General features: G+C 41.3%; 1 protein-coding gene across 2 annotated transcripts in view; it reads right to left on the minus strand.

The window, feature by feature from the left end:
- PTH2R (parathyroid hormone 2 receptor) overlaps positions 1–26,067 on the minus strand; it is a 487,305-nt gene that overhangs the window by 436,023 nt on the left and 25,215 nt on the right. The window lies entirely within an intron of this gene.

The raw sequence follows: 26,067 nt of genomic DNA on the forward strand, positions 1-26,067 counted from the left end.
GCGTCTCTGTGAGTTACAACACAGTAGGCGTAGTCTCTCGAGATTACGCTGTGAACTGTCATCCACAGCGAGATCTCGCTGTGCTGTGCTGTAAATCACACAGACGCTACAGAAGTGGTCAGGAGTATGAATACACAACACGTCCTGGCTGGAGGTAATGTATATTTATTGTCATGACACATGAGTAGCGTTATAATGTGTGTATGTGACTGCAATTATTGATATAGCTATATCGCTATCTGCAGTGTAAATGAATGGAGAGAAGTGTATGACGCTGATTGGTCACTGATTGGTCAGCGTCATGCACTCCTCTGTACAACGCCCACTTGGTCATATAGTAAAACACACCCAGTTGTCCATTGAGAAACTCATTAGCATAAAGCTAATATAGGTCATAACTCCCTCAAAAATTATTGTTTTTCTAAATAAAAAAGACTGCTGTAATCTACATTACAGCGCCGATCACATCATGTACAATATAGGCCACGTATAATGTGGTGACAGAGCCTTTTAAAGAAGAAAATGTTAGTAAACCATTTTGATCAAATAAATCTCCTATGTGGGTTTCCCTCAATATAGCTCACCAGTTCGATATCAGATTAGGGATACCTAATTCTAAAGTTCATAAAGGGATGTTTGAGAGAATGAAATGAGATAAAGGTTTCTTGGTAGCTTTTGTCACGTCCACTGGGAATGTGGACCCACTGGGCTACTCTGCCGTAATGTAGTAGCAGCTGGCTAGACAGATATAGGACAGTCACTGGTGGATTGTACATTGGTGGCGGGCTGGACATTGTCAGTAGCACTGGGTTACCTTAGAAAAGATAGCCGGTAGTGGAAGCAGGCAGGTGCCAGATGACTGGAAGCAAGCTGGTGCCGGATTAATGGTAGTAGGCTGGTGCCGGACTACTGGAAGCAGGCTTGTGCAGGATAGCTGGAAGCAGGCTTGTGCAGGATAGCTGGACACGGACACTGGACTCAGGATGTAGGACTGGTCACGGACACTGGACTCAGGGAACAGTGCAGGACACGGATTCAGGACTAGTCATGGACACAGGTTTCAGGTACAAGCTACAGGACCTTCACAGACTAACACTGGGAAGTAACATTTCTCAGGAACTTGGGAGATGGTGAAGGTGCCTTAAGTAGTCCTGGGAAACAGCAGGGTAACTGGTGATTGGGTAACTTAAGAATTTTGCTTGCACTGGCTCTTTAAGAGGCGGACGATGCACGCACACTAGGGATCCGGCGGGCGTGAGCCGCAGAAGATGGAGAGCGGCAAGATACGGGGCCCGCCTTCGGCGTTACAGCTTTTAACCCCTTGGCGACATGCCACGTACTATTATAAAACATGCAAATTGCTGTTTTTTGGTCACCTTAGCTCTAAAAAAAAATTACATAAAAGTTAGCAAAGAGTTGCATTTTCCCCAAAATTGTGTCGGTGAAAACTACAGCTCGCCTCGCAAAAATTGCTAAATTGACAGAAAAATAAAAAAGTTATGGCTCTCAGAACATGGCGACACAAAACATTTTTTTTTTTAGCAAATCGTTTTTATTTTTTTTTTAAAAGTGGTAAAACATTCAAACAAAACATATAAACTTGGTATCGCCGTAATCGTATCAACCTGTAGAATAAGGTGCATATGTAGTTTTTACTGCCTGATGGATGCCGTAAAAACAAACCCCCAAAAAAATGGCGTAATCACAGTTTTTTTTCCATTTCACCCCACAAATAATTTTTTTTCAGCTTTCCATTACATTATGCGGTACAATAAATGGTGTCATGACAAACTAGAACTTATCCCACAAAAAACAAGCCCAAATGCGGCTATGTCGACAAAAAAACAAAGAAGTTATGGCTTTTGGAAGGCGGGGAGGAAACAACGAAAATGAAAAAACTGAAAATAGCCGTGTCTCCAAGGGGTTAAACACCAAAGATCCAAAATAGCTTTAATTGTAGGGGGTATAATCGTGATTTTTGTTTTTAAAACAGTTATGGAGTATAACAACATTGGGAGGGTAGTAGTCATAAGAAAATAATTTTCAAAGGTAGCCCAGTGCTTTGCTGTGTCATTTAGCCAGAGATCTAGCATTTTGTCAAAGATACAGGCTCTATAGTACTGTAGCTTAATACTCAATTCTTAATTGATTTATATAACGTATCTGCTTGAAATCGTGGGTGGTTACCCTTCCAAATGATTTTTAAAATAATAGATTGCATTTATTTTAAATGTTTCATAGGAAACAATCGATAGGTGCAGAATAGATGTAGAATTAAACGAGTTTATACGTCCCATCCATGAAATTTTGATATGTTGGGGATCTTTTTTTATATTTTCAACCAATAATTTGTAGTTGATAGGTAGCAATTCTGATGCTGAAGATGTCAATTGGATACCTAGATAGGTTATTGATTTGTTGTCCCATTGAAAGTGGTGTTTAGTATGTAAAATGTCAGCATGATGCAGGCGGTAAACTAAGGTTTAAAACTTTTTAAACATATTAAGTTTGTAGTAGTAATATGTTCTAAAGGAGTCTGAATTTTTTGTGACTTCTGGCGGAGATTGCAATGGTTAGGATCTCTTTACATCATGTTTATGAACTACATTTATCGTGTAAGTCAGAAAAACTCCCAACGTTCACGATAAACATGTCCATAGGGCTTCATTATCCTGACGGAGGCCAAAAGAGTGTTCTTTTTTCTTTTGTCAGGCTGGTACATCAGGATACCTTTTTATTTGAAGTATTGAATAATGTAGTAGAGTACACTATTCCATTCTGAGGGATTCCACAAAAAAAACGTATACCACTCAGTATACTGTTTTTTTTTAACATGGGAGCCTATGGTGATGGATGCCACTGTATCTCACAGGTCACAGGTGTATGTTAAACGTATAAGTTAGGAATCTCCAGGGACATAACTATCCATATATGGACAGTTATGTCACTGGAACTTCCTGCATAGCGCTCTGCCCGGGGACTTCGACCCTGCAGGAGCTACTGGTGTCACTGGGCATATATAGACATCAGGTGCTTTCCCAGGGCTGGAGTGCCCATGCAGAGCGATTCTTGATGCTCACTCTGACCGGGGACTCCAGCCTTGGGGAAGCTTCTAAAATCTTTGTCCATATATGGACAGTGACGTCAGAAGTCTCCCCCAGGCTGAAGTCTACGGACAGCTTCAGAAATCGCTCTGCCCAGGGACTCCAGCCCTGGGGAAGCTCCTGAAGTCACTGTCCATAATTGTAGAGTGAGGTCCCGAGCACAGCGATTCTTGATAATTCCTCTTCCCAGGGACTCCGACCCTGGGAAAGGTCCTAAAGTCACTGTTCATATATGAACAGTGATGTCAGAAGCTTCCCCAGAGACAGAGTCCACAGACAGGGCTTTAGGAATAACTCTGCTCAGAGACCCTGGCCCTGGGGAAGCTACGTAAGTCACTATCGATATATGGACATTGACGTCAGGAGGTTCTACAGTGCTGCCGATCTCTCGAGCACAGCGGTAGTTGATGATCTTCCCGGGGACTCCAGCCGTGGGGAAGTTCCTAACATCACTGTCCATAAATTGACAGTGACTTAAGAAGTTTCCCCAGGATCAGTCCCCGGGCAACGTATGCAACTGTATGTCATACAGTGGGATACATTTTAAGCTTACGGTGGAGGTATACAATGGATGTCCTCCTGACATATAACTCAGATGGAAGGCCACGATGCGATGTGAAGAGGGCCTTAACCCCTTGCGTACCTTCGCCGTAATAGTACGTCGCTGGCCGCTTATTCCAGCGTACCTTCGCCGTACTATTGCGGCGCAGGAATAAACTGTCACTATGTGAAATCACATAGTGACATAACAGCGGCGGCAGCTGTCATTGACAGCTAACCGTCTCTGCTACCGGCCTGGGGACCAATTAGCAGTCCCCAATGCCGGCGATTGCTGTGATTGGTCAGTCTCTGAAGACTGACCAATCACAGCCGTCTGTGACGTCGTGTGCAGGAGAAAGCTCCTGTCACTTTCTCTGATCTCCTCACTTCTGTGAGATACGTGAGGAGATCAGAGAAAGCGGTGTAAAAAAACAAAACACTATTTTTATTAACCCCTTCCCGAAAATGGGCGTATAGTAACGCCCTGAGGATGAAGCGGGCACAGGAACTGTGCTCGCTCCATCTTCATCGGATGTCGGCTGTAATATACAGCCGACATCCCACTGCAACTACAGCGATCACTGTCCTCTCCGATCGCTGTAGTTTAACCCCTTAAATGCTGCTGTCAATAGCGACAGCGGCATTTAAGTGATTGATACAGAGGGAGGGGGCTCCCTCTGCTCCCCATTGCCCCCCCCCGCGAAAAATCGCGGGGTTCTGATGGTTGCAATGGCAACCAGGAAGCCTAGCAACGGCTTCCTGGTTGCCAGGTACGGGAGCCTATTAGGTCCTGCCCAAGGCAGGACGTAATAGGCTCAACTGTCAGTTTTAAAGTGACAGTTACAATACACTGCACTACATCAGTACATACAGAAGTAGTGCAGTGTATTGTACAGGGGATCAGAAGATCAGATCTTCCAGTCCCCTAGTATGTGTAAAATAAAAATTGAAAAACAAGTTAAAAAAAAGTATTAGATAAATAAATACAAATTTTACGTAATACAAACAATAATCGCCTTGTTTCCCTGATCAAGCCCTTTATAATTAGAAAAAAAATGAAAAAAAAGACAAAAACTAGACATAATAGGTATCGCCGCGTTCGTATTGGCCTGACCTAAAAAAATATCATATTATTTATCCCGCACGGTGAACACCGGAAAAAAAATACCATAAAAAACAATGGCAGAATTTCCTTTTTTGGTCACGTTGTTTCCAAAAAAATTGAATAAAAAGTGATCAAAAAGTCGCGCGTAGCCAAACATGGTACCAATAAATACTACAGTGTGTCACGCAAAAAACAAGCCCTCACAAAGCTCCGTCGACAAAAAAATAAAAAAGTTATGGCTCTCAGGAGATGGTGACACTAAAACATTTTATTTAGAAAAAAGTGTTTTTTTTGTAAAAATAGTAAAACATATAAAAACGATATAAATTTGGTATTGCCAGAGAACGCCGGTAAAAAATGATAAAAAAAATAGTGAAAGAATTTCTGGTATTTGGTCTCCTCTGAAAAAATGGAATAAAAACTGATCAAATTATCGCATGTACCCCAAAATGATACTAATAAAAACGACAGCTCGTTCCTTGAAAATCAAGCACTCACACAGCTCGTCAACGGAAAAATAAAAAGTTCTGACTCTTGGAACGCAATAATGCAAAACGACGGCCCAGACTAATTTATACGTGCAGCAGTTCTTCACCTAAAACCCCACGTCATCATTTGCAGCCCCCATTGGTAGACCCTGTAAATGCAGCGAAAACAATGACATTTTGGGGTCTGTGCTAGATATGGGGCTAGTGAAGAAGTCAAAGATTAGGCAATACTGGAGTGCGGATATTTTGTACAACACCACAAACACCCTTTAGAAGTGCGACTCCTGCACCCAATAATCCGGCCTGTGCATGAAGGATTGGTTCAAAGCGTACGTCACTATCCAGGGATAATTAATTTTATTATTCATTCTCCCCATTATTACATCATCCTATTATGACCTATTGCACTCCGCCCAGCTTACATATACCCTGATGTACTCCACATAGCTTACATATACCCTGATGTACTCCGCCCAGCTTACATATACCCTGATGTACTCCACATAGCTTACATATACCCTGATGTACTCCGCCCAGCTTACATATACCCTGATGTACTCCGCCCAGCTTACATATGCTCTGATGTACTCCGCTCAGCTTACATATGCCCTGATGTACTCCGCCCAGCCTACATATACCCTGATGTACTCTGCACAGCTTACATATACCCTGATGTACTCCGCGCATCTTACATATACCCTGATGTACTCCGCCCAGCTTATATATACCCTGATGTACTCCGCACAGCTTACATATACCCTGATACACTCCGCCAAGCTTACATATGCCCCCACATTATAAACTGAAACACCAGTAAAACACTAAACAAAACTACTACCAAGCAAAATCTGCGCTCCAAAAGCCAAATGGCGCTCCTTCTGGGCCTGGCAGTGTGCCCAAACAGCAGTTTATGACCACATATGGGGTATTACCGTACTCTGGAGAACCGCTTAACAATTTATGGGGCGTATGTCTCCAGTGGTACAAGCTGGGCCCAACGCAATGGGCACTGAAATAGCATATATGTGGAAAATGTCAATTTTCAATCTGCAACATAATTTCTGCAAAACCTTTGGGGGTCAAAATGCTCACTACACTTCTAGATGAATTCCTTGAGGGGTGTAGTTTCCTAAATGGGGTCACTTCTCGGCAGTTTTCACTGTACTGGTACCTCAGTGCAATGCAACATGGCGTCAAAAACAAATTTTGTAAAATCTCCACTCCAAAAACGAAATTGCACTTTTTCCGTTTAGACCCTTGCCGTATGTCTAAATAGCCATTTGCAACCACATATGGGGTATTTCCGTAATCAGGAGAAATTGTGTAACACATTTTGGGGTGTCTTTTCTCCTGTATTCCTTGTGGAAATGAAAAATTCAGAGCTAAAGCTACAAGTTATTGGAAAAAAAAATGTTTTCATTTTCACGGACCAATTCTAATAAAATCTATAAAACACCTGAGGGCTCAAAATGCTCACTACACCTCTAATTTAATTATTTCAGGGGTATAGTCTCCAAATTGGGATCACATCTGGGGAATTTCTACTGTACTGGTACTTCAGGGACTCTGCAAATGCGACATGGCCCCCAGAAACCAATTCAGCAAAATCTGAGCTGCAAAATCCAAATGGTGCTCCGTCCCTTCTGAGCCCTGCTGTGAGTCCAAACAGCAGGTTATTACCACATAATGGGGTATTACCGTAATCAGGAGAAATTGCTTTACAAATGTTGAGGTGCTTTTTCTCCTTTATTCCTTATAAAAATTAGAAAATTCTGTGTTTTTTCCCAAAAAAAGTCTCTTTTCATCTTCACAGACTAATTCCAATAAATTCAGCAAAAAACCTGTGGGGTCAAAATGCTAACTATACCACTAGAAAAATTCCTTGAGGGGTATAGTTTCCAAAATGGGGTCACTTTTTGGGGGATTCCACTGTTTAGGTCCCTCCAGGGCGTTGCAAACGTGACACGGCACTGAAAACCATTCCAGTAAAATCAGAGCTCCAAAATCCAAATGGGGGTCCTTCCATTCTGAGCCCTGCTGTGGGTCCAAACAGCAGTTTATTACCACATATGGGGTATTTCCGTAATCGCGAGAAATTGCTTTACAAATGTTGGGGTGCTTTCTTTCCTTTATTTCTTGCAAAAATTAGAAATGTTTACTTTTTTCCAGAAAAAAAGTAGATTTTCATTTTCACAGACTAACTCCAGAAAATATAGCAAAATACCTGTGGGGTCAAAATGCTAACTATACCCCTAGATAAATTCGCTGAGAGGTGTAGTTTAAAAAATGGGGGTCACTTTTGGGGGTTTCCACTGTTTTGGCACCACAAGACCTCTTCAAACCTGACATGGTGCCTAAAATATATTCTGAAAAAAGGAGGCCCCAAAATCCAAGAGGTGCTCCTTTGCTTCTGAGGCCTGTGTTTCAGTCCATTAGCGCACTAGGGCCACATGTGGGATATTTCTAAAAACTGCAGAATCTGGGCAATAAATATTGAGTTGCGTTTCTCAGGTAAAACCTTCTGTGGTACAGAAGAAAATGTATTACATATGAATTTTGTAAAAAAAAATGAAATTTGAAAATTTCAGCTCTACTTTCCTTCAATTCCTGTAAAACGCCTAAAGGGCTGAAACACTTTCTGAATGCGGTTTTGGATACTTTGAGGGGTGCAGTTTTCAAAATGGGGTGTTTTATGGGGGTTTCTAATATATAGGGCACTCAAAACCACTTCAGAACTGAACTCGTCCCTGAAAAAATAGCTTTTTGAAATTTTCTTAAAAATATGAGAAATTGCTGCTAAAGTTCTAAGCCTTGTGAGGTCATAGAAAAATAAAAGGATGTTCAAAAAACGATGCAAACATAAAGTAGACATATGGGAAATGTTAATTGGTAACTATTTTGTGTGGTATTACCATCTGTTTTACAAGCAGATACATTTAAAATGGGAAAAATCATAATTTCTTCATATTTTCGCTAAATGTTGGTGTTTTTCACAAATAAGCAATGAATTTATCGACCAAATTTTTGCACTAAACTAAAGTACAATATGTTACGAGAAAACAATCTCAGAATCAATTGGATAGGTAAAAGCATTCCGGAGTTATTACCACATAAAGTGATACATGTCAGATTTGAAAAAATGGGTCTGGTCCTCAAGGCCAAAATGAGCTGGGTACTCAAGGGGTTAATCAAAGCCAAAACAATGTCACCTGCAAAAATAAAAATTTTATGGTCTGGATTTCCAAATTTAATACCGGATATTAAGGGATGACTTATGACCAATACGCTCTGCAAATGGTTTTATAATCAGGGCAAAGATCAATGGGGACAATGGCTACTCTTTTCTAGTTCCGTTATTAATCAAAAATGAAACAGATATAAAAACTGAAGTGTATACTTTTGCCAATGGCAAGGTCTATAAAGCCATTATTGCCTTGTAGCGTCCATGGCCGCGGGCCGTCAGGTTTACTCACCTCCCGACGCCCGCAGTCATGGATCAGTGAGCACTGGCTCGCATCTCCTTCATAGGAGACGCCAGTGCTCACTTCCGCTCTGGTCCGCTGTGTCCCGTATGGTGTGCACGCACATGTGAGCAATTATCATCAACTACACATGATTTCCTGGACTATAAGAAGGGCCCTGCCCTTCTGATCCATGCCTGCGCGGTGTTAGTGTATCCCAAGTCTGTCTTGCAAATGGTCCCTTACTGTTTTCCCGTTCCAGTTGTTACCCGTGCCGTGTTACCTGTATCCTGTATCCCATGCTGTTTTCTAGTTTCTGAGCCTCTTAGTGTTGGAGTCATGCCCTACTGATCCTGCTGTCGTTTGCCACGTCCAGTGTCGGTTGCCTACTGATCTAGTGTGATCTGCCACGTCCGGTGCAACGCACTGCACCTGCTGTCATCTGCCACGTCTGGCGTAACCTGCTTCACCCACCTCCATCCGTGCTAAGCCTCGGCCGCTGTCTAGACTATTCAGGTACCCTAGTGCGGGACTTTGTATTCTGGGGTGCTCTGTTGTTTGGCCAGCTGCCTCCCCGCTACGGCGGGGCGGCCTAGTGGGTCCATATACCCACAGACCGTGACACGTCTTTAGTATGTCACTAGCTAATCCATACTTGAATAAAATATAGCATGTAAGAAACCCCAATAAACACAGTCGAAGGACTACTTTGCGTCCAAGGGGAAAAGGAAATAAGGCTCCCGACCTACCTCAGCTACATGTAAAAGATCTATGAAACTTCTAGTGCCATCTGTGGTTTGTCTAGATTTAACAAAAGATAACTGGTCTTTGTTTATGAGAGATGGTAAGATACTTTAAAAAACATACACATATTTGGTATTGCCTCGTCCGTAAAGACCCAAACTATAAAACTATAATGTTATTTTTCCCGCACGGTGAACACCGCAAAAAAAAATCAATAAAAATCAATGCAAGAAATCGCTATTTTTTTTTATCACCATCCCTCCCAAAACATGGAATGAAAAGTGATCAAAACATTGCATGTACCCGAAAATAGTACCAATAAATCTACAACCGGTCCCGCAAAAAACAAGTCTTACACAGCTTTTTTGAATCATTAAAGTCTGCAATCAAGGGAACCGGCACCCCTGACCGTTTCATTACTTTTTTTTTTTTTCCAATTTTCATTTTATTGAAAGAATTTTTCATAAAGCAATTTAAACAAACAAATAAATCATAATATCATTGCAACGAAAAGGTGCATAAAACAAACCATTTTTTCTCAATTAACATTGTTATGTTGTAAACAAAGAATGTCTTATATGCAAGATATTATTCGGGTACATAGAGTGAGGTAGAAAGGGGAGAAGGAGTGAAGGAGAGGAGGGGGAGGGAGAAAGAAAATGGGACAATATAATGGATAATGAGACAATATAATGGATATCAGACAGGTATGTAAATCTAAAAATTCTGATCATTCATAGCAATTGTAAATATAAGGAAGAAGAATGGAATAAAATCCCATGTTGCAGTAAGGACAACTACTCGGAGTCTGCAATGAGATCTCGAAATTGAGATGTATCTCTATAGGTTAGCCAAGATTGCCAAGTTCTCGTGAAGCGGAAGGTAGACCTATGGGCAATGGCAGCTATTTCTTCGACATGAAAGATTTGGTCAATTTTCCTCAACCACTGAGGTACTGTAGGGACATCCATAAGGGTGGGATTAATAATTTAGCCCCCGCCAGCAAAAACATCAGCAGTCAGTTTGCATCAGGGTTTATGGAAGATCGTAGGGGCAGATATTGTTTGGGATATGCCGCATATGTCAGCCATAAGTGGAAGTACAGACTCCCAGTAGTAGCGCAACAAACAATATAGGGCATTACCACCATATATGGATAAAGGAGCTGGTGTCCAGGTCACACCTCCAACAAGTACTCGGAATAGAAGGGTACCATATGTGCGTTTTATCGGGAGTAGTGTACCACCTAGATATAAGCTTGTACGAGTTCTCTTGTACCCTAATACAAAGGGAAGGGCCGTGCAAGTGTTTATAAACCTTCTTCGGTTCAATCATTTTTTATTGTTTTTCAAAGTAAAAGAACAGATGCATAAGTCAACAATACAACTTTACAGCAACATTACAAGAGAAAAGCAGCAGCATAACATAACATTTGCAACAGATATATTTCAGGGATAATCATGTTTACCACTAGTCTTCTACTTCTTACAAGAGCTAAACTTTGAGGCAGAGAATACTCTCCGACCAGCATTCCCAAGTTTTGGTGAATTTAGGAAAAGAAAAATTCCCGTATGCTATTATTTTTTCAAATGCATAGGAGGTATTTATTAATGTTATTAATTCTTCTAGGGTAGGTGGTTCTGCACTCTTCCAATGCCTGGTCACTACCACTTTTAGCCATAACCAAAATTTTACAAATTAACATTCTGAATTTGATAGGTACATCATCAATTCTAAGCAGAAGTAAGGCTAGGTGAGGGGATGGCGGAATCTGAATATCAATCAATGATTTTATCAAATCAAATACATTGTGCCAGTAGTTGATTATCATAGGGCAGTCCCACAATATGTGTAATAGCGTGCCTTTGTGTCCGCATCCTCTCCAACACTTATCCTGAACCTTTGGGAACATTATGTGTAACCTATCAGGAGTGTAATACCAATGTAGGCTAGTTTTGATGGCTGCCTCCACCTGAGTGCTACATTGCAAGGAGCTGTGAATTAATTTATATGCATTCTTCCATTCAGCTTCACTGAAAGTTGTGTCTAGGGATCTTTCCCATACTCGCATGTTACGAGTTTTATGAAATTCTGCATTAACTTTTAATACATTAAGTATCCCTTTCAGGATTTTAGAAGATTTGCCAAGCATAGCAAACAGTGTCAGATTGCATATAGGATGTATATTTTGCAGAGTAGCAACATAATGTCTGATCTGTAGATATTTAAAAAATTCTGTCTGAGGAAGAGAAAAAGTAAGCTTTAAATAATCAAAGGTGCCAAAACCTAAGCTTCCGTATAAATGTGACATCAGGGATATTCCTCCAGACTTCCAATTTGTTAAATTTAAATCAGGTATAGCTAGCTCTAAGATGTCAATAGGAATGTATGAGTTTGGAAGAGGACGGCGGTCGGATGAGTTTTTATAAATATAGGACCAGCAATCTAAGGCCGCTTTAGTTAGGGGGGAAATATTGGAGGGTATGTTAACATTCCAAAATTCCAAGAACAGGAGTGCTTTCAAACTGGAAGGGAAAACATATGTCGATTCAATCTGAACCCAATGTGTAGAGAGATCTTCCCTCCATCCCGGGCCCAAGAGTGCCACTAAAGTAGACGAGTAGTAATTATATATGTCTGGGATCCCCAATCCTCCTATTCTTTTATCCCTGATTAGAATATGAGATGCGATACGTGGTTTTTGATAAGACCAGATAAATCCTAGTATAGCCTTTTGGATACATTTGAAAAAGGTTTTAGGAACAGCAATTGGAACAGTTCTAAATAAATATAAAAGCTTGGGTAATAGTAGCATTTTAAATGCGGCAATCCTGCCTATCCATGATACCTCCGTTTTGTGCAGTCATTTCCGCTTGAACACTTTGTAGAAGGGGTTCATAGTTAGCTCGGTATAAAGATTTGTGTGATGGCGTCAGAGAGATGCCTAAATACTTAATGTCACGATCCTGCCAATCAAATGGGTGTCTATTCTTGAGAAAGTGAAACGTTGAGACTGAGAGGTTTAGTGGGAGTATTTGAGACTTCTGGGTATTGAGTTTATACTGGGAGATTTGCCCAAAATTTCGGATACATTCCAAAGACGCTTCTAAAGAGTCCTCTGGGGAAGATAACGAAAGGATAATATCATCTGCGTACAAAGAAATAGTGTGGGTTCGGTTGCCTATACGGATGCCATGGATATTAGGTTGTGTTCTGAGGAGTTGCGCTAGAGGTTCCATTGATGGAATAAACACTAAAGGAGAGAGAGGGCATCCCTGTCTGGTGCCATTTGTGATATGAAAATTATCCGAAAGAACCCCATTAGTGAAAACCTTGGCCGAGGGAGAGGAATATAATGCTCTAATAGCCGCCAGAATGTCTCCCCTAAACCCCATTTTCTCCAATGTGGAAAATGCATATTTCCAGTGGATACGGTCGAATGCTTTTTCAGCATCAAGCGCTAACATGACTGAAGGTGTGTGTGAACGCTCGATAGCATACAACAGGCCCAAGACTCTACGGGTATTATCTGATCCCTGCCTTCCCTTTACAAATCCAACCTGATCTTCTCCTATTAGCAATGGCAACAGAGGGGAGAGTCTCATAGCCAAGATCTTGGCATATAACTTGACATCTACGTTTAGTAGAGATATAGGACGAAAATTTTGGGGCGTATCCATAGATTTCCCTGGTTTTGGGATGGTAACAATTAACGCCATTTGATTTTCTGCTGGCATAGACCCAGAGTTCATGGCTGTCTGATAAAATCTACCCATAAACGGCAATAAAATTTCTTGCATTGATCTGTAATACATAGTGGTAAGTCCATCTGGTCCTGGAGACTTTCCCATAGGCATCATCTGAATTGCAGCCGATATTTCCTTGTCCACTATCGGGGAGTTTAGGGTATGCAGTTGACTCTCAGAAAGTTGTGGTAAATGTATTTTACGGAGGAAGGACTGGATGTCCTCCTCGGACGGGTGGGGTGAAAAAGGGTCATTTCTCAAATTATACAGGGACGAATAGTATTCCTTAAATTGATTTGCTATATCTGTGGGATGAATGCGTTTCACTTTGGTATGAGGATCTATCAGGAATGGGATCCTAGACTTTTGGTATTGCGACTTAAGCCTAGACGCTAATAACTTGCCTGCTTTATTGTTCTGAGAATAATACCTAGCCTTTGTTTTTTTAAGATTCTTTTCATACTCAGAGAGTAGGCTATATCTGAGTTGTTGTCTAAGAATAAAAAGTCTTTCTGCTTGTTGCGGAGTCTGTACGGTTTTGATTAGGGTTTCCAATTTATTAATTTCAGCTGTAATGGAGGAAATGGCAGCTAACCTTTGTTTTTTTACTTTATGGCCTAAGCGAATTAAAGTGCCTCTAATAAATGCTTTATGGGCATTCCAAAGGGTACAAGCATTGATTTGGGAAGTGTCATTTTTTTGGAAATATTCTCGTAAGTCATCCGCTATAATTTGTTTATGCTCAGAATGAGACAGTAGGAAGGGGTTACATCTCCAAAGGTATGTTGGGGTACTCGTGTTATTGTCTTCATGGGTCAGGGTGATTGCTGCATGATCCGACCATTTAATGGTGTCAATAGCTGAACTCTTTAGCCGTAAGGAGTAATTCTTTCTCTACTACAAACATATCTATACGGGAATAGCTATTATGGACTGCGGAGTAGTAGGAGTAGTCTCTCTCCGCACTGTGTTGTGCGCGCCAGACGTCATATAACTCATGCTGCCATAGTAGAGGGCCAAGCTGTGAATGAAGCTGGCGTACAGGATTTGTTGTATCTAAGGAAGTATCGATTATAGAGTTGAAGTCTCCACACAGTATTATTTTACCCTTTCTAAATTTGTTTATAAGCCTAAATACTTTATGAAAGAAGCGACTTTGATGCCTATTAGGAGCATAAACATTAACCAAGGTATACGTTACATTGTTAATTATACAAGTCAATATAAGAAATCTACCCTGTGGGTCCGAATGGGCCTGAATTAACTGAAAAGACACCATATTTTTCACCGCAATCAAAACCCCTCTTGACTTGCTAACAAAGTGTGACTGGAATATGTGTGGAAAAACCTGATGGTGAATACGAGTTGCATCTTTTTCCAGAAGATGCGTCTCTTGTATACAAAAAATATCACAGGCTAGAGATTGCGATTCCCGCCACATATGTGCCCGTTTATGTGGGCTATTAAGGCCATTAACATTTAATGATGCTAACTTCAGAGCCATCTTGTAGGATATAGAATAGCTGATGACAGCAATCCTTCTGAGGACGTATATATATCGCCAATTAACCTTTTGTGATAATAAATTACCCTATACAAGCCTGTCTGATGCTTGGTACATCTGTTGTAGCTGCTGCTGAAACATAAATAAAAAGAGAAGAAAAAACACAGTAAACGAGAAAACTGCATAACACAAGAACAGGTTATACTGTTCCACTCATTGGGGGAAAAGAAAGTTTCAGTCAGCTTGAAGTCGAAACCGAGTCGCCACTACTGCACCACAGTAGTTGAGCCTCCGTATGAGACCTTTGGTGGACCTACTTCTGACGTAGGTAACTTGAACAGATGTGATAGAACAAAAAAATAAAAAATAAAGGAAGGTCCTTTCAACGTCTCCGTTGTTTGCGATGTTTGACCTGCTGCCAGTCTTCCTGCATTCTTGAGGGAGGATGAGTAGGAGGTTGCTCCTGGAAATGCACCTGAATGTTCCATGTTTTCAACATAGCCACTCCTTCATGAAGATTTAGAATTATGTGGAGAGAATCGTTGCGGTGAATAAGCAAACGTACTGTGAAACCCCAACGATATAGAATCTTGTTGTCCCGTAGGGCACCGGTAACTGGGGCCAGTTGTCTTCTTAGTTGCAGCGTGATAGCTGATAAGTCTGCAAAAATCGATATTTTTTTGTATGGGGATGGGATTGCATCCTTTTTCTTGAGGGATATCATCAGCTGCTCTTTAACGTGATAGAAGTGGATGCGCGCTATCACGTCACATGGTATCTCGTCTGCCAGATGTTTAGGCCTTGGGAGTCTGTGCACTCTATCTATGATAATATCTCTTGACGAGCACTTCGGGATCATGGTTTTAATGAAATCTTGAACATACATGAGCAGATCCTTTGCAATAATATCCTCGGGGATCCCTCTAAATTTTATATTATTTCTGCGGGATCTGTCTTCAATGTCTGCCATTTTAGCCTTCATCTGTGATACCTCATCCTCTAACTCATAATGGGCATCAATTAATTCATTATGTGAGGTGACAAATTCGCTTATTTTAGCCTCAGCATGGTGTACTCTTTGTTCTACCTCTTGTACTGCTACAGATAAGGGGTGAAGTAGTTTAGCGAACCCAGTCTGTAGAGAAGCACTAAGAGCTTGTAACATTATTTTCATAGCAAGCTCTGTAACAGGGGTATCTGAGGAGGGCAAATTATTCAACTCCATTCCCATCTCCAGAGCAGGGGGTTCATGGGGTATAATCTCCCCTACCTGATCACTTGACGTGTCTCTGGAAATCCTGCGTCGTCTCAGCCGCTCCGGGCTCTTGGATCCCATAGATGTCGGTGAAGAGGATGCAGTGCCTGGAGCTGTAGATACAGAGGGACGCCCACGTGTTCCTGCTATTAGATTCCGGCCGGGGACCGCATTCTCATCTTGAGTAGCTGTGAGCAGAGGAGTCAGCACCGGGACCGAGGCACTTCTTCTATGATTAGACGTTGCGTACGAGGACTGTGTAGGTGAGTGAGCAGAGGGCTCTGATGATAGGGATCCTCTCTGAGATCTTGTCCCTTCGCCATCTTGTCCTCCATCCGCATGGCGCGGAGGATAGAAGTCGGTGAGCCAAGCTGGCCTCGTCACCGGCTTTTTGCGTCTCGGCGTCCTGGGTGATACCGTATCACTTAAGGCAGCAGTCGGTGCTTGGCAAACCTGTTTTCGAGGCTTGCGACGCTTAGGAATTGTGGATGGTGCCGGAGCTCAAAACTCACGCGGCCATTCGGTTCAACAGCCAAGCCACGCCCCCTTTATATACCTTCTTAACATCTTCTGGGGATAGGATTAGGTCCAGATCCTTTTCCCATAGGGATAGAAAGGACCTCCTCAAGGGTACATTTATGGAAATAAGAAGTCTATATAAGTGTGAGAACATTTTTGCAGGGTATCTGGTTTGTGCTAATAGGGTCTCAAAAGCAGTTATAGGTCGGTGTAGAGATCCACTGGTAAGATATGGGGTAACAGCGTTCTTTAAAGACGCATAGTGAAGGGGGTGCAATGTCGTGCGATTTGTATCATTGGTGCATTATTGATAGGAGGGAAGGACTCCGTCCTGCAAGAGAGAGCCAACAGAATCGGTTACCTCGATCATGGGGTTAGTAGAGTGCCCGCTCAGTCCTTCACAGCATAGATCAATGAGATCTGTCACCATGGTTAAGGGCGAAGGGGCCAGAGTAGACCCGTATATGGACCAAGTGTTAACCGTAACCTTTGTGAGAGCATTCTTAAAAGAAAGTTTAGTTAGACTGGTAGGGTAGGTGAGCAAAACAGTTCTCAAAGGAAGAGGTGCAAGTTCCTCCTCTATAGAGGTCCAAAGTTTGTTACTCGGGTTACGGAACCAGTCTATTGTTCTAGTTAGAGAGGCTGATTGGCAGTATAATTTAAAGTCAGGGACGCCTATTTCCCCCATGGACCTAGGGAGGGAGAGAGTAGTGGAGCTAATTTTGGGATGTCTGTCATTCCAGGTATAGTGGAATAGTAAAGATTTGAGTTTTGCAAAGAAAGAAATGGGAATGGGAATAGGTAACATTTGAAAAATATAAGTGAATTTAGGCAGAATTAGCCCTTTGACCAGGTTCTTCCTTCCAATCCAGGAGATTAAGGGAGCGAACCAAGAAGTAATTGTGGATTTTACCATTTGTAAGAGAGGCGTATAATTAAGGGTAAAGTGGTCTGACCATTGTTTACACAATTTAATACCTATAAATGTAATGTATCTGGGGGCCAATTTAAAGGGATAATGTAGCTCTAAATTATTCTTTACTGAATTCAGGATATTTATCCCTAGGATTTCTGATTTATCCGCGTTAATTTTAAAATCAGATAATGAGCCAAAATTTTTAAATATGTTTGCTATGGCTGGGAGTCCTATCGATGGTTCAGACATGATAATGAGCAGATCATCCGCGAAAGCAGCTGTTTTATGATGTGTGTTTCTAACCGTAAATGCCTGCAATGCTGGGAAATTGCCATATGTCCTGTATAAGCGTTTCCATGACTAGGACAAATAAAAGTGGCGGGAGGGTGCATCCCTGTCTAGTATCATTACGAATGTGGAAGTGGGAGGATAAGGTACCGTTAATGCGAAGTCTAGCTGTTGGTTGCTTGTACATTTGCAGGATAGCTGAAATGAAAAGTTTGGGTATGCTAAATCTTGCTAACGTCTCTTCCATAAAAATTCAGTCTATCCTGTCGAAGGCTTTTTCCGCGTCTGTGCCTAATAGGGCTAAAGGGAGGCGTCTCTCTTTAGCAAGTTGCATCAAGTATAGAATACGTAGTGAATCATCCCTTCCCTCTCTACCACGTACGAAACCCACCTGCTCAGCCGCTATCAACTTTGGAAGAAGAGAATTGAGGCGGAGAGCCAGTACTTTTGCAAAAAATTTTAGGTCTACATTAGGAGTGAAATGGGCCTATAATTGCTGCAAATTTCTGTGTCTTTGCCCTCTTTTTGTATAGCATTATGTGTGCCTCTAGGGCTTGGTTAGGGATCAAGGATCCTTTCAGAATATTTTTGCATAGGGCAAGCAGGTGGGGAAGTAGCTCTTGTTTAACCCCTTAGTGTCTAAGCCTGTTTTGGCCTTGTGGACACAGCCGATTTTTGCAAATCTGACATGTGTCACTTTATGTGGTAATAACTCCTGAATGCTTTTGCCTATCCAAGAGATTCTGAGACTGTTTTCTCATGACACGTTGTACTTTATGATACTGAAAAAATTTCGTCGTTAAATTCAATATTTATTTGTCAAAAACACCAAAATGTAGAGAAAATGTGCAAAAATCTGAATTTTTCTAAATTGTAATGTATATTCTTGTAAAACAGATCGTAATACCACACAAAATACTTACTAGTTTACATTTCCCATATGTGTACTTTATGTTTGCATCGTTTAATTGAACATTCTTTTATTTTTCTAGGACGTTACAAGACTTAGAACTTTAGCTGCAATTTCTCGCATTTTCAAGAAAATTTCAAAAGGCTATTTTTCAGTGACCAGTTCAGTTCTGAAGTGGCTTTGAGGGCCTTATATATTAGAAACCCTATTTTAACCCTTTAGGCATTTCACAGGAAATAAAGCAAAGTAGAGGTGAAATTTACAAATTTCAATTATTTTTTTTACGAAATTAATTTGTAATACAGTTTTTTCTGTAACACAGAAGGTTTTACCAGACAAATGCAACTCAATATTTATTGCCCAGATTCTGCAATTTTTAGAAATATCCCACATGTGGCCCTAGTGTGGTAATGGACTGAAACACCGGCCTCCGAAGCAAAGGAGCACCTGGTGGATTTTGGGGCCTCCTTTTTTTAGGAATATATTTTAGGCACCATGTTAGGTTTGAGGAGGTCTTGTGGTGTTAAAACAGTGGAAACCTCCCAAAAGTTACCCCATTTTGGAAACTACACCCCTCAAGGAATTTTTTAAGAGGTATAGTTAGCATTTTTAGCCGACAGGTTTTTTGCTAAATTTATTGGAACTAATCTGTGAAATTGAAAATCTGCTTTTTTTCTGAAAAAACATACGATGTTTTCATTTGTACAAGGCATAAAGGAGAAAAAGCACCCCAACATTTGTAAAGCAATGTCTCCCGATTACGGCAATACCCCATATGTGGTAATAAACTGCTGTTTGGACTCACGGCAGGGCTCAGAAGGGAACGAGGGCCATTTGGATTTTGGAGCGCAGATTTTGCTGGATTGGTTTTCGGTGCCATGTCGTGTTTGCAAAGCCCTAGAGGGACCATAACAGTGGAAACTCCCCAAAAGTGACCCCATTTTGGAAACTACACCCCTCAAGGAATTTTTCTAGGGGTATAATTAGCCTTTTGACCCTACACGGTTTTTGCTGAATTTATGGGAATTATGCCGGAAAATCAAAATTATTTCTAATAAGATGTAGTTTTAGCTCAGATTTTTTCATTTTTACAACAGATAAAGGAGAAAAAATACCCCAATATTTGTAAAGCAAACTCTTCTGAGCACAGCAATACCCCATATGTGTAACAAACTGCTGTTTGGACACATGGCGGAAGTTACAAAGCACGGAGCGCCATTTGACTTTTGGAGCTCAAGTTTTGCTGGAATGGTTTGCGGCTCCATGTTACATTTGCAAAGCCACTGAGGGGCCAAAATAGTGCAAACCCGATAAAAGTGACCCTATTTGGGAAACTATACCCCTCGTGGAATTTATCTAGTGGTATAGTGAGCATTTTGACCCCACAGTTTTTTTGCTGAATTATTGGGATTATGCAGTGAAAATGAAAATCTACATTCTTTCCACAAAAAAGTTGAATTGTTTTAATTTTCACAAGGAATAAAGGAGAAAAAGCACCCCAACAATTGTAAAGCAATTTCTCCCGAGTCTGGCAATACCCCATATGTGGTCATAAACTGCTGCTTGGATACACAACAGGGCTCAGAATGGCAGGAGTGCTACTTGGCATGTAGATTTTGGTTGATTGTTTTTTGGGCGCCATGTCGCATTTGCAGAGCCCCTGAGGTATCCGTACAGTAGAATCCCTGAAAAGGGACTCCATTTTGGAAACTACCCCTAGGGTAATCATCTAGGGGTGTACTGAGCATTTTGACCCCACAGGTGTTTCATAGATTGTATTAGAATGAGGCAGTGAAAATGAAAAATTATTTTTTTCCCCAAAAATATGTCGTTTTGCACCCATTTTTTTCCCACAAGGGGTAATAGGAGAAAAAACAACACATAATCTGTCACACAATTTCTGCCGAGTACAGCAATACCCCATGTGTGGCCCTAAACTGCTGTTTGGGCACATGGCAGAGCTCAAAATGGAAGGAGTGCCATTGGGCTTTTAGAGCGCAGATTTTGCTGCACTGGTGTACGGGCGCCATGTCACATTTGCAGAGCTCCCTTAGGTACCAGAGTAGAGTGTAAAACCATGAGAAGTGACCCCATTTGGTAAACTACACCCCTCAAGACATTTATCATTTGCCTGGACATATGACAGGGTTTAGGAGTGAAAGGCGCATGTGAGGCCTATTTTGGTGATTTTCGCAGCATTAGCCCACAATGGCAGAGCTCTGGGGTCAAATAGTAAAACAAACACCCAAGTAGTGACCCCCATTTTGGAAACTGCACCCCTGAAGGCATTTTGACCACACAGGTTTTTTTTTTCTATTAGAAATGAATGCTCAGTGGATGGTGCAAAGTGAAAATTGCAAATTTCCACAGGTATGTGCCATTTTAGTGCACAATATTTTGTGCCCAGTTCGTGCCACTGAAGACAAATACCTCAAACTGTTAAGCGGGTTCTCCCGGGTATGGCGATGCCATATATGTGGATGTACACTGCTGCTTGGGCACGCTGCAGGGCTCAGAAGGGAGCACCATTTGGCTTTTGGAGCGTGGATTTTGCTCGCTAGTTGTTCTGTTTGGGGTATTACTGGTATTTCAGTTTATGATGTGGGGGTACGTGTAATCTGTGCGGAGAACATCAGGGTATAATAAGAGGGTATAATAATTGGGTAAATAAATAATAATCCGCAGACATGTGGCGTCCAATCTTATCCGCTTTTGGACACTCTGCACATTTTCCATCACTATATTCTGAGAGCTAAAACGTCTTTATTTTTTCTCCACCGGAGCTGGGTGAGGGCTTATTTGTTACGGTACAATCTGTAGATTTCATTGGTACCATTTTGGGGTACATGCAATTTTTTGATCACTTTGTATTTCATTTTTTTGGCAAGCAAGGTGACCAAAAACCTGCAATTCTGATATTTTTTATAATTTTTTTTTACGGCGTTCGCCATGCGCTATGAATGACAATTTTAATTTATTCTGCGGGTCGGTACGATTACGGCGATACCATATGTATAGAGTTTCTCTTATGTTTTGCAGCGTCTGCACGATAAAATCACTTTTGTTTAAAATAATTTATTTTTGGTGTCACCATATTCTGAGAGCGATAACTTTTTTATTTTTCCGTAAAAAAAGCGGTGAGAGGGCTTGTTTTTTGCGGGACGGGCTGCAGTTTTTAATGGTATAATTTTGGGGTACATGCAACTTTTAGATCCCTTTTTTTATTCTGTTTTGCGAGGGGTAGCGACTAACAAACAGCGATTCTGGAATAGTTTTTAATTTCATTTTTTTTACGGTGTTCACCATATGGATAAAATAGTGTGATATTTTTATAGTTTGGGTCGTTACGGACGCGGGGATACCACATTTGTGTACTTTTTTTATGTTTTTTGGTTTTTCCTATAATAAAAAGTCTTATTATAGGAAACAAGGCTGTTATAGTGTTTTTTAACATGAAACTTATTTTTTTTTACTTTTTTACAACATTTTTATTAACTTGTTTTAACTTTTTCTTTTGTCCCACTAGGGAACTTGAAGGCATGAAGCCCTGATCGCTATTCTAATACACTGCACTACCTACATAGTGCAGTGTATTAGAGCTGTCAGCTATTCACTGACAGAAAGCCTATTAGGCTTCGCCTCCCGGCGGGGCCTAATAGGCTTCCGTACTAGGAAGCGATTGTTAGGCTACGGTTTCCATAGCAACCATCGGAACACCCGCGGGTGCCGATGGTTGTCATTAGCAACCGTAGGGTACGATCTAAGGGGTTAATCGGCCGGATCGGAGCCTAGCTCCGGTCCTGGCCATTAGGGCACGATGTCAGCTGTGACAAACCTAAGTGCCTTCTACAAATGATCTGGCGGTATCTAGAGCCGAGGGTATCCAGAGGCCTGGCCTGAATTTGGTGCATATAAGTTCCCGATAGTGACCATGGAACCACGGGCATTCCTTTGATAAAAACATATCGCCCCTCATTGTCTGTAAGTGAGTCTTGTAGTGTGAATGGCACATGTTTGGAAATAGCTATAGCAACCCCTCTAGAGTTCTTATTTGTGGAGTATGAGTGGAGCCATTGATTATAGAACGCGTTAGTAAACCTTGGCGATTTGTGGGCTAGGAAGTGTGTTTTTTGTAATAGGATAATATCAGCTTTCACTTTTTTCAGGAAGTCCAGTACTTGCGACCTCTTGACAGGGGAATTAAGGCCTCTAACATTGTATGTGACTAGAGACCAATATAGTATGCGGTCATCCATGGGCATTAAAAGATGGGTTCGATGTACCCGTCTGTATCTCATTTAAGTGTGGCAAGTGGTGGTGTAGAGAAGGCTGGGGTGAGCATTGCAAAAGCAAACAAACAGCGCCAAGTAAACAATTTCTAGTCAGCACAAGGATGGTTAGAACCATCAAAAGGACGTTCCGGATCATAGGTAGTGTGTGTTAGGAGAACACAGAAGAGGACAAGTAGAGAGAACATATAAAAATACGTGACAACAACAACAAGGTCATGTTACAATGTGTTTAGGTAAAACAAAAAAAGTGTTTTGCAAACCAATTACCAACTATTAGACTAGTATCAGACACTGTAAGTGGTCAGGAAAGGACATTAACTCATGTCCCAGCGTCAACTGTTGGACATATAAACCTATAACTGACATGAATCCCTCACTCAGAGGATTAAACTAGTCAGGCTGAATGGGAATACATTACTCTATATACCACTTGTGACAAATAATCTAAAGGTATAACATAGCCTAAAACATAATAGAAGGGTTGCCAATTAGCGATAATTGCAACATCACTGTTGAGTATAATTGTAACATAAGTGAACCAAACATCTAAGTAGGTTGTCCACAAAGCTCCGGTATACACTGCAATCTCATTGACATAACTATATCATAGATGATCTGGTAAGTCCTGTAATAAAATAAAGTTCAACTCAGGCATCATCAAGCGACCAGGTTCATTCCTAAAAAAAAAAGTGAAATGCAGGTGGAATCATAAACAGTTCTTGGTGATCTATGAAGACTTGTGGACAGTAAAAAAAACAAAAACAAATGACAGATGTCCAAAAGGATACAGTGGTTTTGGATCTCAGGGTGAAGTCCCCAAGGTTCACACGGAACGTTCTCTCTAGAGTTGCCTCATCAGGTCAAACAATGCTTACATATTGGTCAAGATAGTTGTCTGGTTTTGGTAAAATATATAGAGTCAATGAAGTGTAAGGTAGACCCAGTTGTAGCTGTGAACCTGAAAAAATTAGGGCTATGTCCTGGTGATGAAGATGAGAGTTGTAGACACCCTTTTCACTTGTACAATTGAAGAAACAGGGAATCTGGTGATGTCCCTTTAAATTTGTAAATTTCCCTTTAAATTCGTAAATGTCCCTTTAAATTTGTGTGGGCAGCAAAGGAACTTGACAGGCTGGACTGATGCCCAGAGGAACTGCTGACTCTGCAGAGCTGTGGCTATATAGTGGCTGTATAGGGGGTGCCAAAGTGAGGAGCTGAGGTGGACGCTGCTCCACTTGTGACGTTACAGGGCCACCAGAGGAAACACTGCGGCCGATGTGTTGGCATCGATGGAGAGCTATGTCCCACTCTCCGCACCACCCAAGAAAGGGTGAAACGGTCCGAGTAACGGAAACTCCGGTGAGTGCGTTGTGAGAGGGTAGATGATGTGCGGCCGCCACGCCATTTGTCAACAGGACAGATTCCCTCGGCTTCAATTGATGGAGTCAGGAACTCTGTGAGTATGCATCCGCTCTGGTCCGCTGATAGCCACGCCCCACCGCTTCATTACTGTAGAGATGAATGGGATTCTTCTGCGCATGCGCGAGCGGCTATGCACTGATCTCTATGGAGCTGCGGAACAAATAAGCCGGACACAGAACCCAGAAGTCCAGGCTTCTCATGTAGAGCTCTGGATGACTTTCAGTCCCCTGTTCTCCTTATCGCTGGGGGTCACAGTAGTCAGACCCCCCAGCGATCCCACACGTAGCATCTATCCTGTGGATAGGGGAAAAATGTGTCTTATGGCAAACCCCTTTAACTAGTTAAATGCCACGGTCAATAGCGACCACGGCATTTGTAGGGGTTTTTCTATGAAGGACATTTATTACAAATCCACAGTATTTATCTTAAATGTCAGGTAGATACGATTCCCACCTCTGGGACCCGCACATAAACCCCATTCTAGCTTTCTGTACTCTCCCGTAGTAGTTACAGGAACACCGTAGCTCTCATGCTACGCTGCTTCCATAACTGCCATTCACAACTATGGGCGTTAGGGAAACAGCGTAGCTCACGAGTTAAACTGCTTCAGTAACTCCACATGTAAGTGGCTGCTGGTTCAAGTCTCCTAGGGGAGCTAATAAAATGTGTAAAAAAAAAAAAAAGTTAGATACATTTTCAGGAGTGTAAATAGAACAAAAAATATTAAAAGTTAAAATAAAAATCTTTTTCCCCAAGCACAATGTAAAAAATAAAATAATTTGGTATCACTGCGTCTGTAAAAGTCTGATCTATTACAATATACCATTATTTAACTTGCACGGTCGGTGAGTTTAAAAATTGTAAATATCAAAGTCGTTTTTTGGTCACCGTAGCGCTTTAAAAAATTTAATAAAAATAAAAAAAGTGATCAAAAAAATCGTATGTACCAAAAAATGGTGCTAATAAAACTACAGCTCGCCCCGCAAACAATAAACCCTCACACCGCTCAATCGATGAAAAAAATATTAAAAAGTTATGGCTCCCAGTATGTGTGGAAACAGAATTAATTATTTTTTAACAAATAATTTTTTTCCTATTTTCTGTTGTCTAAAACCTGTGTGCGTCTTATGGTCAGGTGCATCCTATAGTCCAAAAAATACAGTATATACATTTGGTATCGCCGTAATTGTATCGACCTGCAGAATAAAGTAAAATTGTTATTTATAGGCGACAGTAAACACTGTAAAAAAAAAGAAAAAAATACTTTGTCAGAACTACAAGTTTTTGGTCACCTTACTTGCCAAAAAATGGAGTAAAAAGTGATCAAAAAATTGTGTGTACCTTAAAATGGTACTAATGGAAAACTGTCCCGCAACAAATAAGTCCACAAAAAAAAGTTCTGGCTCAGAATATGACAACACAGATAAGATCGGGCACCATATATCAGTGCGACACTGGCCCCACATCTGCGGATGATTATTTATTTACCTCATTATTATACCCTCTTATTATGCCCTGATGCACTCCGGACAGCTTACATATACCCCTGAAGTACTCTGTCCAGCTTACATATGCCCCCACATTATAAACTGAAATATCAGCAATACCCCAAACAGAACTACTACCAAGCAAAATCTGCGCTCCAAATGCCAAATGGCACTCCCTCCCTTCTGAACCCTACAGCGTGCCCAAACAGCAGTTTACGTCCACATATATGGCATCGGCATACCCGGGAGAACCCGCTTAACATTTTATGAGGTATTTGTCTTCGGT

This window comes from Rhinoderma darwinii, chromosome 6, assembly GCF_050947455.1.
Source record: "Rhinoderma darwinii isolate aRhiDar2 chromosome 6, aRhiDar2.hap1, whole genome shotgun sequence".
Taxonomy (NCBI): Eukaryota; Metazoa; Chordata; class Amphibia; order Anura; family Rhinodermatidae; genus Rhinoderma; species Rhinoderma darwinii.